The sequence below is a fragment of the Rutidosis leptorrhynchoides genome, chromosome 3 (assembly GCF_046630445.1).
Source record: "Rutidosis leptorrhynchoides isolate AG116_Rl617_1_P2 chromosome 3, CSIRO_AGI_Rlap_v1, whole genome shotgun sequence".
NCBI classification, from domain to species: Eukaryota; Viridiplantae; Streptophyta; class Magnoliopsida; order Asterales; family Asteraceae; genus Rutidosis; species Rutidosis leptorrhynchoides.
Window position 1 is genome coordinate 209,885,940 of NC_092335.1, and position 14,231 is coordinate 209,900,170.

Here is a 14,231-nt window from a genome sequence, read left to right on the forward strand (position 1 = left end):
GGATCCATATACTGTTATTCGCGCCCACCAGTCCATATCCTATGTACTGGCAGCTACTAGTTACCAAAGCTAAGGGATTTTCGGTTCAAACTCAGTGTAGAATTAAGTATGTACTTGTATCCATTGCGTTTAAAATAAATTGCATGTATTCTCAGCCCAAAAATATATATTGCAAAAGCAATTAAAAATGGAGCAATGAAACTCACCTTAGCAGCACATAAAGTTGTTCATCGTAATGTGACCGAAACTCGGAATATCAAATAATCCTAGATCTCAATCTAGAGAACATATGTTGGTCAATAAATGTCTATCAAGCTAGGTCAGGTCATAGTGTATCACAATCCTAATGCTCGAGATCGACATAAAAAAGTTATCCAAAGTCGTTTCAAAAAGTCAATTTTGACAGTTGTTTAACAAAACGAGACGTACCTTATATAAGGATTCATTTACTCGGTTGGTAATATTCAAAAATCCAATTTATCAATCTCGTAAACAAGTTGTTTAAATATTAATTGTAGATTCAAAAGCAATTTCAATTAACGTCAATCATAATTCAGTTGATCATATCTTTTAATCCGTTCATCGAAATTATTCGATATCTAAATGAAAAGTTATTGATTTTTTGCCAGCTTTCCAAAAACATGTATATCATATACCTTTTACCAGTAGTATATGTATTTAATTAGTGATTCATTATAAACTATTTAACGACGAAATTTAGTATACAAGCATGCATAAACATATATACTAGAGCACTAGACATGGATACACTATTAATTTATAAAAGATAAAATATAAATACTTACGTATCAATATTGTGATTCAATATTTCAGAAAAGTACGTAGACGCAACGAAGATGATAAACACTAGTTTGACTTACGAGCAATACCCTCGAACAATACCCATAACCTCCTTAGTAGTAACCCATAGTTTCCTTAGCTCTATCCCGCTTGAAAACCCATTTTGAAAGTGACACGCTCATGACCTCGTCGTAGTATTTTAAGTGTATGATTATTAATAATAATAATACTATTAATAATAATAATAATAATAATAATAATGATAATAATAATAATAATAATAATAATAATAATAATAATAATTTAAATAAATAAATAACTTATGGAGTAATATATGTATAAATAAACTCGAGCAAAAACTGGCCTTTTATAGGCAACTTTTTGGAATCTGATGTCCATGCGATCGCATGGGTTTTTAGTGTATTTTTCATGCGATCGCATGGCCGCCTGATCCAGCTCAAAATGTTTTTGTTTTCTTGTTTGTCGACATATTATTATATAATATATATAATATATATAATTTAAATAATTAATTATATATTATATTAAATTCATGTGCATAGTTGACTTGTAATTTTCGTTCCGATGACTCGTACGTTGTCACTCGACTTATGTCCCGGTTTCGGTTTCTCGAACGCATTTTCATACGCTTAGAAAACTCGCAATTTACGTTTTGTGACTCGTACCTTTGTCAAAATATAGTCTTAAATTATCATGAAACTATATCATTCAAAGTGTATCTTAAACTTTCGAGTGTTTTGGTCATTTACTTCTATAAATCATTGTCTCGCTATTTGTTAATATATATATAATAACAAATCGTTTTATAACCAAGTTAATATATATTTTCAACATTCATAAACACGCTTTAAATATACGTCGCAAGTTATTCATATAATTAATATTCCAACTTATCATATATATTCAAATAAATATTTAAACCAATAAGTTTAATGTACGGTATCAAACAATTAATACATTGTTACGTTTTCAAGTTATAGTATATATATATGTATCTATATACATATAATTGTTCGTGAATCGTCAAGAACAACCGAAAGGTATTTGAATATATGAAAGTAGTTCAAAAATTTTGAGATTCAGTTTACAGACTTTGCTTATCGTGTGGGAAATGTTAATCATACAAAGATTAAGTTTAAATTGGGTCAGAAATTTCCGGGTCATCACAGTACCTACCCGTTAAAGAAATTTCGTCCCAAAATTTGAGTGAGGTCGTCATGACTAACAATAAAAATGTTTTCATGACGTATATGAGTTGGTAAATAGAATTTTTTTTCACCATTGAATAATACGGATAAAACAATCCGATTACTCGAAGCGTATGAGAGAAGTTATTGTAATAGAGTGAAATGGAGAATAGAGATTCGTCTTATCTCTTGATGTAGTAACGATTGATTTCCGGAATTTAAGGAATAGAAAATCTTCATAATTTAAATAAGATTTGATTCTTCGGAATTTAAGGAAATTAGGATTTTCTTTGATTAAATGCGTAATCTGCCTCGATTGCTATGTCTGATATTTTGCTATAAATTGACCTCTTCCGTTTCATTTATTTTCACCACTCCTATAATCTTCTTTCTTATTTCATACTTCTTAATAGATTGTGAAAATGCTTAATCCAGTTCTGATTCTTGATATTTTTTGGCTATCGTATCCTTCATTCTTCTTTTTCATCTACCACCAGAGGAGGTTATTTTCTTCTACTATTACTTTGGGGTTATAGTGTTTTTCATTCTCCCGTGTCTTTATATTGCTATACGCATCGATATAACGGTTTGTAATTTCGGGATTGTTTTTGGGCTTTATATTTTCCATTATATTTCGGAGCTTCATGATTTTGTTTTCTCTTCCCGACTTTAAGTCAAGCGAATAATAGTCCAAAATTCGTAGGTATGGATTTTGAAATGAACATAGTTAATGTTCTAAGAAAGAAACGGTAATGGCACAATCTAACTTGTCAAATTACCAGAATATCCAAAAAAAACCGAATCATCAAGAAAAATATTTTCTTGATATGTTTAGAGGTTAAATAGAATGAAAGAGTTATGTAACATGGTTCATGATGAGGGTATGATCTGTGAACCTTTATCACGTTCCATTAGAAACTCAGCATGACTTACTGTAATATAATCACGTTGATCAAGTGTCATTATATTATACTAAATCATGCTTCAATTCCCAACATTACTTCAAACATCCCTTTTACGAATTTTTAGATTTTAGAAACTAAAATAGTTTCTTTTACGATGTAACACAGATAGCGCGAAAAGATGAATGATTTCAGATAAGAATAGTTATGAAGATATCTTCAGAAATATCGAAGATATTTATAATGAAAGATATGATAATATCTTAGAATTTCTAATATCAACGGATGGTGAAGAATATTTTTCTGTGAAGGTTTAGAGTCAGGAGCAAGGTATTCATTAATGACTTCAGCAGACACTGAATCATTTGGATTCTTTGAAAGCACGTTTAGTCTTTGTGATTTTCCACAGCCTTCTTCATAGTTTGCTCAATCCGTTTTCCAGTTCCAAACCTTCTCTTTTTCTGTGCTTTTCCAACACACTACTCTTTATCATCCAACTTTCGACTGTTCAGGACGTTTATAGTTTTTGCTGCTTCATCAACATTTTTCCAAAATTCGGAGGACTAGTTACACAGTTTGGGGTGTTTTTCAGAAACTTCACATTCGAAGTAATTAAGTCTAGGAGATAGACATTATATGTATATATATAACCGTTGGCGTAGAATTGCTGCGAAATTCGAAATACTGATTGCTAATTCCCGGTAGTTGGAACGGCAACTATTGTTACAAGATGTGGATGAGTACATGATAGGGTTTCAATGAATAATTATAGTGACTTTTCGAAGAAACTTAAGTCATAGATTAATGAAGTTGCTGGTAAATTTACTGCTAATGTGGTGGAACATGAAAGGTTCCCCAGTAACAAGAACATATATGTCAAGGTTACAATAAAGTTAATCTAAAAAGTCGAAGTTGACTGGTTTGAAGTGTGATGAAAATTGATATCTTGAAAAGAATTGCAAGATTATTTTTGGTATTAACAACATTAAAGGATCTTGCACAGTTTTGAAGTCAAAGTATAGCTTTGAAAGATGTAGAGATCTAAAAATAATGTCACCGATTCAGAGTTATGACTTGGATTCTGATCCGTCAATATCAGAATATGTAATTGAATTTATATGAAAATGATTGTATATCATTGTGAGTATTGTTAATAATTTTTGAATCAAAGTTGAAGAATGTACAGTGTAATATATTAATTGCAAACTTAAATATTTCCCGGTTATTACCTACCCGTTTAAAAAAAATTCACAATTAATACTTTGTACAAAGAATTTTTGTTACAGTCTTTATGAAAATATCTGTATGTATATTTTCTTCAGATGTAATACAGATTTAATGAGTTAATATCATATTAAGCTCATTTGATTTTTGGCTTGAATTAGAAATGAATAATCTCCAAAACATTAGAGATTACCTAATCTTCGCGGAGTATTTCACTAATGAAATCAATACTTCATTATTTATTCTAATTGATATTCCTCGGTGAAGGATGTTGATGCTCGTGGAATTTTTGTGAACCTTACAAGGCACAAATGATGTTTTCTGGAAAGTTTCGAGTACATCAAAAATGAAAATGTAAAATCAATTATGTAATTGAATAATACACTTGGTTTATTAGGAAATGGAATTCATTGAGTTGAAACAGAGATTGTAGTTAACGATTGTTAAGTCATTAACGAAGGATGTATAGCATATTAGTAACATGAACTAACCGAGTAGTACCTACCAGTTATGATTCACATGTAATAGCTTAGTACGAAAAGATTTATTTTGTTTTCAAATTTCACATATATATATATATATATATATATATATATATATATATATATATATATATATATATATATATATATATATATATATATATATATATATATAAAATATACATATAATTTCTTCAGGGAAAATGAGTTAATACTTCATAACTCGTTGATACAATATACGCATTGTTGATTTGTGATGATGTTGGTGATTATGAAATTGGTGGAACTTGTAGTGCTACAGGTTTTGCCGGTGTTGGTGATACTGACGATACTGTTGATGCTGCTGGTAAAACAAGTCTAGTTTGTAAATCGCGCACCATTCCGGTCAGGGTTTCTACTCTTCCTTCTATCATTTCGGTCCACTCATCTGATTTACGGTTACGGCTGGAATAGATTATCTCTAAGACTTTAGAGATTACATAATAGCCGCAGAATATTTCTCCAATGAAGTTATGAATCAATACTTCATCGGTTATTGTTGTTGGTACTCCTTGGTATCTATGGTGCGTATGACATTGATGTTCGAGGTACATGTTATGATGTTGACGCTTGTGGTGCGGATGTTGTTGGTGGTGGTAATGGTACTGTTGGTGTTGTTGTCGGTGGTACTATTGATGCCGGTGATTCTGCTGGTGCTTTAACCTTTGCACCATATTCTCCAAAGCCACTACCCGAGCGCGAAGCTCGTTGACTTCTTCTACTACACCGGGATGATTGGCGGTTCGGACGAGCGGATGAATAAAATCCAGAATTTGAGAGAGTATATGATCATGACGAGATACTCTGGAGATGAGAGAGAAAATGGTGTCTCGAACAGGTTCGCCGGTAAGTGCTTCAGGTTCTTCGCCAAGAGGGCAATGTGGTGGATGGAAGGGATCGCCTTCTTCTTGTCTCCAATGATTAAGTAAGCTACGAATCCATCCCCAATTCATCCAGAATAGGTGATGGCTGATTGGTTGATTCATTCCGGTTACACTGTCTTCGAAGTTCAGGTGAATATCCATATTGGAATAGCTGCCGGAGTTTAAGGAATTTGAACTAGATACAGGATCCATCTTGTATAATTAGGGAGATGATTTTTGATATGAATTAGATTATAGAATTTAGTTTGGTATTCTTCAATACATAATTTACATATGTATATATAATACCAAATTCCATAAATCACGGAGAAATTTTCGGAAGATGTCAGGAAAAGTTTACAGTAACAGATACGCTAAGATATGAATTTTTGTCTATACACTATTTATGCAATAAATGCAGGAAAACGTGTCTAGACTTAAGAATGATAAACATGTAATTTTCAACAAGAAATGATAAGCAAAACTTTTAACATGCAGACATAGTCGAAGTCCAGACTTACTAATGCATACTAACAAATATCAGTTAGACACACTCATGCAAGACCTGGTTCGCTAGGACCAACGCTCTGATACCAACTGTGATGATCACTCTAAATCCATATGGACAATACGTCATTCATCGATTTCATTGCGAGGTATTTGACCTCTATATGATACGTTTTGTAAACATTGCATTCTTTTGAAAAGGCACACCATAAATGAATATTTAAATCAAAGGTTTTCGACATCTGATGATTTCTACATATAGACAATCATCGTAATATAATAGTTTACAATGATACTTTCGTTGACAATGCAGTCAAAATAAGATACATGGTGATGATTTGGTGAATGCAACGTTTCCTTGCAAGGTATGTCATGTAAGACTCCATGCACATAGCTTGTCTAACATATAAGTTAACAGCGGAAGACTTCTAGGAAACCTGAGAATAAACATGCTAACAAGTGTCAACACAAAGGTTGGTGAGTTCATAGTTTTATTGTTTCGTATAATCTGTATATAAAAGTGGATCACAAGATTTCAGTTGTTTCATCCAGAAACGTTTATCAAAAGTTTGTCAATAGATTCTACGTAACAGAGCACCCTGGTAACTAAGCTTTAACGTTATAATGATAAATACCCCATTCGTTTTAATACACGCAAACCAACGTGTCCTAAACTCAAATAACACACGTCCGTTAAAAGGCTAGCGCTCTAGCTCGGACGGGGATGTCAAGCCCTATGGATCCATATACTGTTATTCGCGCCCACCAGTCCATATCCTATGTACTGGCAGCTACTAGTTACCAAAGCTAAGGGATTTTCGGTTCAAACTCAGTGTAGAATTAAGTATGTACTTGTATCCATTGCGTTTAAAATAAATTGCATGTATTCTCAGCCCAAAAATATATATTGCAAAAGCAATTAAAAATGAAGCAATGAAACTCACCTTAGCAGCACATAAAGTTGTTCATCGTAATGTGACCGAAACTCGAAATATCAAATAATCCTAGATCTCAACCTAGAGAACATATGTTGGTCAATAAATGTCTATCAAGCTAGGTCAGGTCATAGTGTATCACAATCCTAATGCTCGAGATCGACATAAAAAAGTTATCCAAAGTCGTTTCAAAAAGTCAATTTTGACAGTTGTTTAACAAAACGAGACGTACCTTATATAAGGATTCATTTACTCGGTTGGAAATATTCAAAAATCTAATTTATCAATCTCTTAAACAAGTTGTTTAAATATTAATTGTAGATTCAAAAGCAATTTCAATTAACGTCAATCATAATTCAGTTGATCATATCTTTTAATTCGTTCATCGAAATTATTCGATATCTAAATGAAAAGTTATTGATTTTTCGCCAGCTTTCCAAAAACATGTATATCATATACCTTTTACCAGTAGTATATGTATTTAATTAGTGATTCATTATAAACTATTTAACGACGAAATTTAGTATACAAGCATGCATAAACATATATACTCGAGCACTAGACATGGATACTCTATTAATTTATAAAAGATAAAATATAAATGCTTACGTATCAATATTGTGATTCAATATTTCAGAAAAGTACGTAGACGCAACGAAGATGATAAACACTAGTTTGACTTACGAGCAATACCCTCGAACAATACCCATAACCTCCTTAGTAGTAACCCATAGTTTCCTTAGCTCTATCCCGCTTGAAAACCCATTTTGAAAGTGACACGCTCATGACCTCGTCGTAGTATATTAAGTGTATGATTATTAATAATAATAATACTATTAATAATAATAATAATAATAATAATAATAATAATAATAATAATAATAATAATAATAATAATAATAATAATAATAATAATAATAATAATAATTTAAATAAATAAATAACTTATGGAGTAATATATGTATAAATAAACTCGAGCAAAAACTGGCCTTTTATAGGCAACTTTTTAGAATCTGATGTCCATGCGATCGCATGGGTTTTTAGTGTATTTTTCATGCGATCGCATGGCCGTCTGATCCAGCTCAAAATGTTTTTATTTTCTTGTTTGTCGACATATTATTATATAATATATATAATATATATAATTTAAATAATTAATTATATATTATATTAAATTCATGTGCATAGTTGACTTGTAATTTTCGTTCCGATGACTCGTACGTTGTCACTCGACTTATGTCCCAGTTCCGGTTTCTCGAATGCATTTTCATACGCTTAGAAAACTCGCAATTTACGTTTTGTGACTCGTACCTTTGTCAAAATATAGTCTTAAATTATCAATAAACTATATCATTTAAAGTGTATCTTAAACTTTCGAGTGTTTTGGTCATTTACTTCTATAAATCATTGTCTCACTATTTGTTAATATATATATAATAACAAATCGTTTTATAACCAAGTTAATATATATTTTCAACATTCATAAACACGCTTTAAATATACGTCGCAAGTTATTCATATAATTAATATTCCAACTTATCATATATATTCAAATAAATATTTAAACCAATAAGTTTAATGTACGGTATCAAACAATTAATACATTGTTACGTTTTCAAGTTATAGTATATATATATGTATCTATATACATATAATTGTTCGCAAATCGTCAAGAACAACCGAAAGGTATTTGAATATATGAAAGTAGTTCAAAAATTTTGAGATTCAGTTTACAGACTTTGCTTATCGTGTCGGAAATGTTAATCATACAAAGATTAAGTTTAAATTGGGTCAGAAATTTCCCGGTCATCACAGTATGTGTCTTTAAAACGCACGTACATCCATCCTTGTTAATGGAAGTCCAACTGGCGAGTTTAAGTTACACCGGGGTTTAAGACAAGGCGATCCGTTAAGTCCATTTCTGTTTTTGGTTATTATGGAGGGTCTCCACTTGTGTATAATAAAAAAGTTCAATTCAGGAGCGATTGGTGGGGTTAATATAGGTGAGCCTCCGATTAATATTTCCCACTTGTTTTACGCAGACAACCAATGGCGAAGCCAGAATTTTAACATAGGGGTGGCTTACGCACGGTGAAGGAAGCATGATTTTTTTCGCCGGGGGCAAAAAAAGTTTAAAACCGTAGTAATTTTTTTGGACAAAATATAGAGGTTTTGGTGCAATAAATGAAGGTTTTTATATAAATTATGGAGGTTTTGGTGCAAAATATGTAGGTAAAAAAATCCACCGTAAGCAAAGTCGAAAAATCCAAAAATTTTACACTAAAAGTTTAAAATTTTTTACACTAAAGAATAGAGCTGAAATGTTTAAGTTAATTATATACTTTGATGGGTTAAAATAAATAAATGTAACTAGTTACTGATATGATTGCATCACATACCTTAAGGGGTTAAATTGAAATTTTAAGTAATAATAAGGTAGTAGAATATAAATACGTTAAAGAGTTCTTGAAAGCCGTGTACATTCATCATCAATCACCTTACTGCAAAAAAAACTCCATTAAAACAAAAACTTCAAGCTCACTTTTTTACTAAGTACTCCGTAGATTTTAATGTCCGATTTCAAAGTACACTAAATTACTAGTATTTTGAGGAAATTCACCGGTTGCACGTGCAATCACTGAAGCTAAGATAGATCCGCTACTAGAAGTATATGGGCTCAGGGGATGCTCAAAATAATTAGCATTATGAAAATGGTAATGGACTAGAAGTATATGGGCTCAATAGGGGATGCTCAACACCCCAAAGCACCCCTATTGGCTCCGCCATTGCAGACAACGCAATCATTTTATCTGAATGGAATAGAGAAAACCTGGATATACTATTCTTGTTCTGAATTCTCATAGTTACTCAGGTTTAAAATAAATGTAGCCAAGTCGCAACTCTTCGGTATTATGGTTTCGGATAATATAATAGACACTTATGTTTACGAGTTTGATTGTACAAACGGAGAATTCCCTTTTTCTTGGGTCTCCGTATAGGTGTCAATATGGGATTTGTGTCGAATTGGAAGTATTTAGAAGAACATTTTTCGAAGAAACTCTCGAGTTGGAAATAAAACCTTTTATCGGTAGGAGGTCGGTTAACTCTAATTAAGGCGGTGTTAGAGAGTTTTGGTATATATTAATTTTCTCTTTTTCGTTGCCCAGAATCTACTTTGTCGCTTCTCGAGGGCTCATGATATGGCCAAAACAGACAATTTTATTCGTGCGGTGTCGTTAGGCCGCAGGACGTCAGATTCAGTTGATCAAGGTGGCAAACAATGGTTTTGTTTATTTATATTGTGTGGGGCCCAAATTTACTTTTATTTTCTAATGTGTAGAAGGTGTAAGTTAACCTAGTGTCGTGTTTTAGAATGGTTTAACGAATTGAAGATCAAGTGGATAATTATCTTTTATTTAAATTACCAAGATATAGGATAGTAGTTGGTTTAAGCTAAAGGTCCTAATTGCGGCAAAAGTAAATAAAATGAAAGGATATCCGGAGTATGCAGATCAAGGAAATGTTGACCAAGATATTAGTTTGGGTTAGGGAAAGGTAATTATGTTGATATTGAAGCTATGATTGGAATGGTGTAGATCTGGTTGGATGAGCCAATTACACAAGCCTACTTATCTCTAGACTCTCAGAGTTCTCGTTGAGTAGTGAAAAGTATGTCACTTGGTCGTATAATTGAAAGGTAACTATACCTCAGAGGTTATCCTTAGTAAAATACTAGGTTTATTAGTGATTTGAGTTCTAATCCTAACCCTCGTTATCAGTTTAGTTAACTGAATAACAACGTGCCGTGTTGATTGAACACTGATCACAAACAGAAGGAGTCCGTCGGGTTAAGTTGACAAAACCTTAAATGAAAACTAACATCCATTTCATCATACAAATGAGATCATACCAAATCAAACATTATATAACATTACAGTTGATATATAGAAAGTAAAGCAGATAGAAACCTAGCAGATACCTAAACAGTTGATATGACTTAATCCTAGGGCAACAATCAAACAAGAACACGCAATAGGATTGGCTCACACAGTAAAGGCACTAACTAGATCTTAACAGCTCCTAAGAGATATTTTTGGTACAGTAAATAGGCATACTAGGTCATTCATGTCTCAATTCCTAAGTTATGTGTCCTAAAAGCGCATTAAATGCCTCTCGAGAACTCCAGCCATACCGAGTTTATAGAATCTTCAGATATAGTATAACCAGTGGTCTTAATCTTATGAAGTAGCTAGGTTCATATAGGTGGACAAGTCCTGATCACAACTGTGATAACCCAGAAATTTTCGACCAAATTTAAACTTAATCTTTATATAATTTCGACACGATAAGCAAAGTCTGTAATATTGAGTCTCAAAAGTTTTAGAATTATATTTATGTAATCAATTACCCTTTGACTATGCTCGACGATTCACGAACATTTATGTGTATATAAATATGTATATATAATATATAGTTATATTAATTAAAAACCTTAACAAAGTATTAGATGTATAATACTTTACATGAACGTAATTGTTTTAATATATGTTTAATATATCTATCGACGGAATTAAAAGATAATATCAAATGATTGAATTATCAGATACATTGTGATATGATTACGGGTCTCTGTTATGAGGTCCACTGTGATTTAGGAAATCTGTTCTTTTTAACGATATTCGGAATAAGTGGTAAAGTGATTTACAAGTAGGAACAAAGTGGCAAATAACAAAAGTTAGACAAAAGTTAGTGGAGAGTTGAATTTCATAATATTCGATTGATCTATTTTTTTAAACGTGCGGAAACGTTTTTCGATTCAATAGAATTTGGTTATTAAAATATTTTTGTTTAATGACATAATTTGATTATATATATAAAATAGGTTGAAATATTAATTATTAGATATTTATATAACTCACAACGAGTATTATATCAAATATATATATGAATTTCAAATTAGTTAAGTGAACGATAGTACCACTTGTTTATCGATTCGACTGATAATTAATTATATTAATTAGAACGTTTAAGAAATTAAAATAAACATTGGTGTATAAAGGAATTTTATCAATTTAAGCTTTAAAGTGTAAACATGACGTGTTATAATAATTTCTATTATTTAAACGATTTTGAGATAAACTTTGAAATATAATTTATTTTGAAAAACTAAATATTATTAAATAAATATTTCAATTATATATAATATGTACAAATTTATTACTAAATGAAAATATATCTATATTTTACAAAGTAATAAAACATAATATTAACTTAGTCATAAAACGTTTGATTTAAAATAATATATTTTGGTAAACAACGAGACATTAATTTATAGAAGCAAATGACCACAACACTCAAATGTAAAGGTTATACTTTGGGAAATATAGTCTATCGATGATTAAGTCTAATTATTGATAAAGGTACACATCGCGAAACGTAAAGTATAAGTTTTCTAAGCATACGAAAATGCGTTCGAGAAACCGGAATCGAGACATTAGTCGAATCATAACGTACAAGTTTTTTGGAACAAAAATTTCAGATTAACTATGCACGTGAATATAATATAATATATAATTAATTATATAAATTAAATATATTAAATATTAAAAACGTCGGCAGCCCTTAAATTATTGAATGTGAGCTGGAATGCACACCTCCGCAATCGCGGAGATGTGTGTGGGATATATGTCGCAATCGCGGAGCTACAACAATCAGAAATCCCTTTAAGTAGCGAACGTGTTTCAGTTTCTTTTCACAAATTCAATCTCTCGATCTCTCTATCTCACACAAATACTCCGTATATATTTTATTTATTTTATTATTTATATTAATTATTATTAATAATTAGTAGTATTAGTATTATTAATATATACATAAAATACTACGACGAGGGTATGTTCGGGTTATTTCAAAATGTGTTTTACGAGCGGGATAGAGCTAAGAAAATTATGGGTTATAGCTATGGAGGTTATGGGTATTATTCGGGGGTATGCTCATGAGTCAAATCTAGTGTTTATCATCTCCGTTGCGTCTACGTACTTTCCTGCAATATTAAATCTCAATATTGATACGTGAGCATTCATATCTTATCTTTTATATATTAATAGTGTATCCCTGACTAGTGCTCGAGTATATATGATTATGCATGCTTGAATGTTTATTTTCGTCGTTATATAGTTTATGATAAATCATGAATTTAATACATATGCTACTGAGATAAGGTATATGATATGCATGTCATTGAAAAGTTGTCAAAAAATTAATAACTTTTCATTTAGAAGTCATGTAGTTTCGATGAACGGATTAAAAGATATGACCAACTGTATTATCATTAATTTTTGTATTATTATAAAAAATGATTATTATTATTACTATCGTCGTTATTATCGTCGTTATTATTATTATCTAATAATAATAATAATAATAATAATAATAATAATAATAATAATTATTATTATTATTATTATTATTATTATTATTATTATTATTATTATTATTATTATTATTATTATTATTATTATTATTATTATTATTATTATTATTATTATTATTATTATTATTATTATTATTATTATTATTATTATTATCATCATTATAGTTATTAATATAAGTATTATCATTAAAAATTGTTATTGCTATTATTATTACTATCGTTATTATTATTAAAGTTATTATTAATATTATCGTTATTATTAATATTATTATTAATATTATTATTATTATTATTATTATTATTATTATTATTATTATTATTATTATTATTATTATTATTATTAACATTAATATTATTATAATATTTATTATTATTATTATCATTATCATTAAAACTAATATTAGTATTATCTAATTATTATAATTACTATTATTATTATCATTATTATGAATGCGATTTAAAAGAGGACTAAAAGCTATTAAAAAATCGATTAGGAAATAACGAGTATAAGTATTATGATGAAATTAAAATATTGTATCATATTGATTTAGATAAAAATATCGTTTTCATTATTTTTATCATTATTATTATTATTAAAAGTATCATTAATATTAAAACTATAATTTTCATTAAAATTATCATTTTTATTTTAAAATATCATTATTATTATCATTTTAGTATTATTATTAAAAATTATCATTTTTAGAATTATTATTCTTATATAAAAATATTATTATTAAAAAGTATCGTTATTATTAAAATTATCATGATTAGAATTATCATTTTATCATAATTGTTATCATCATTAATAAATATAAATATTGTTATTAGTAGAAT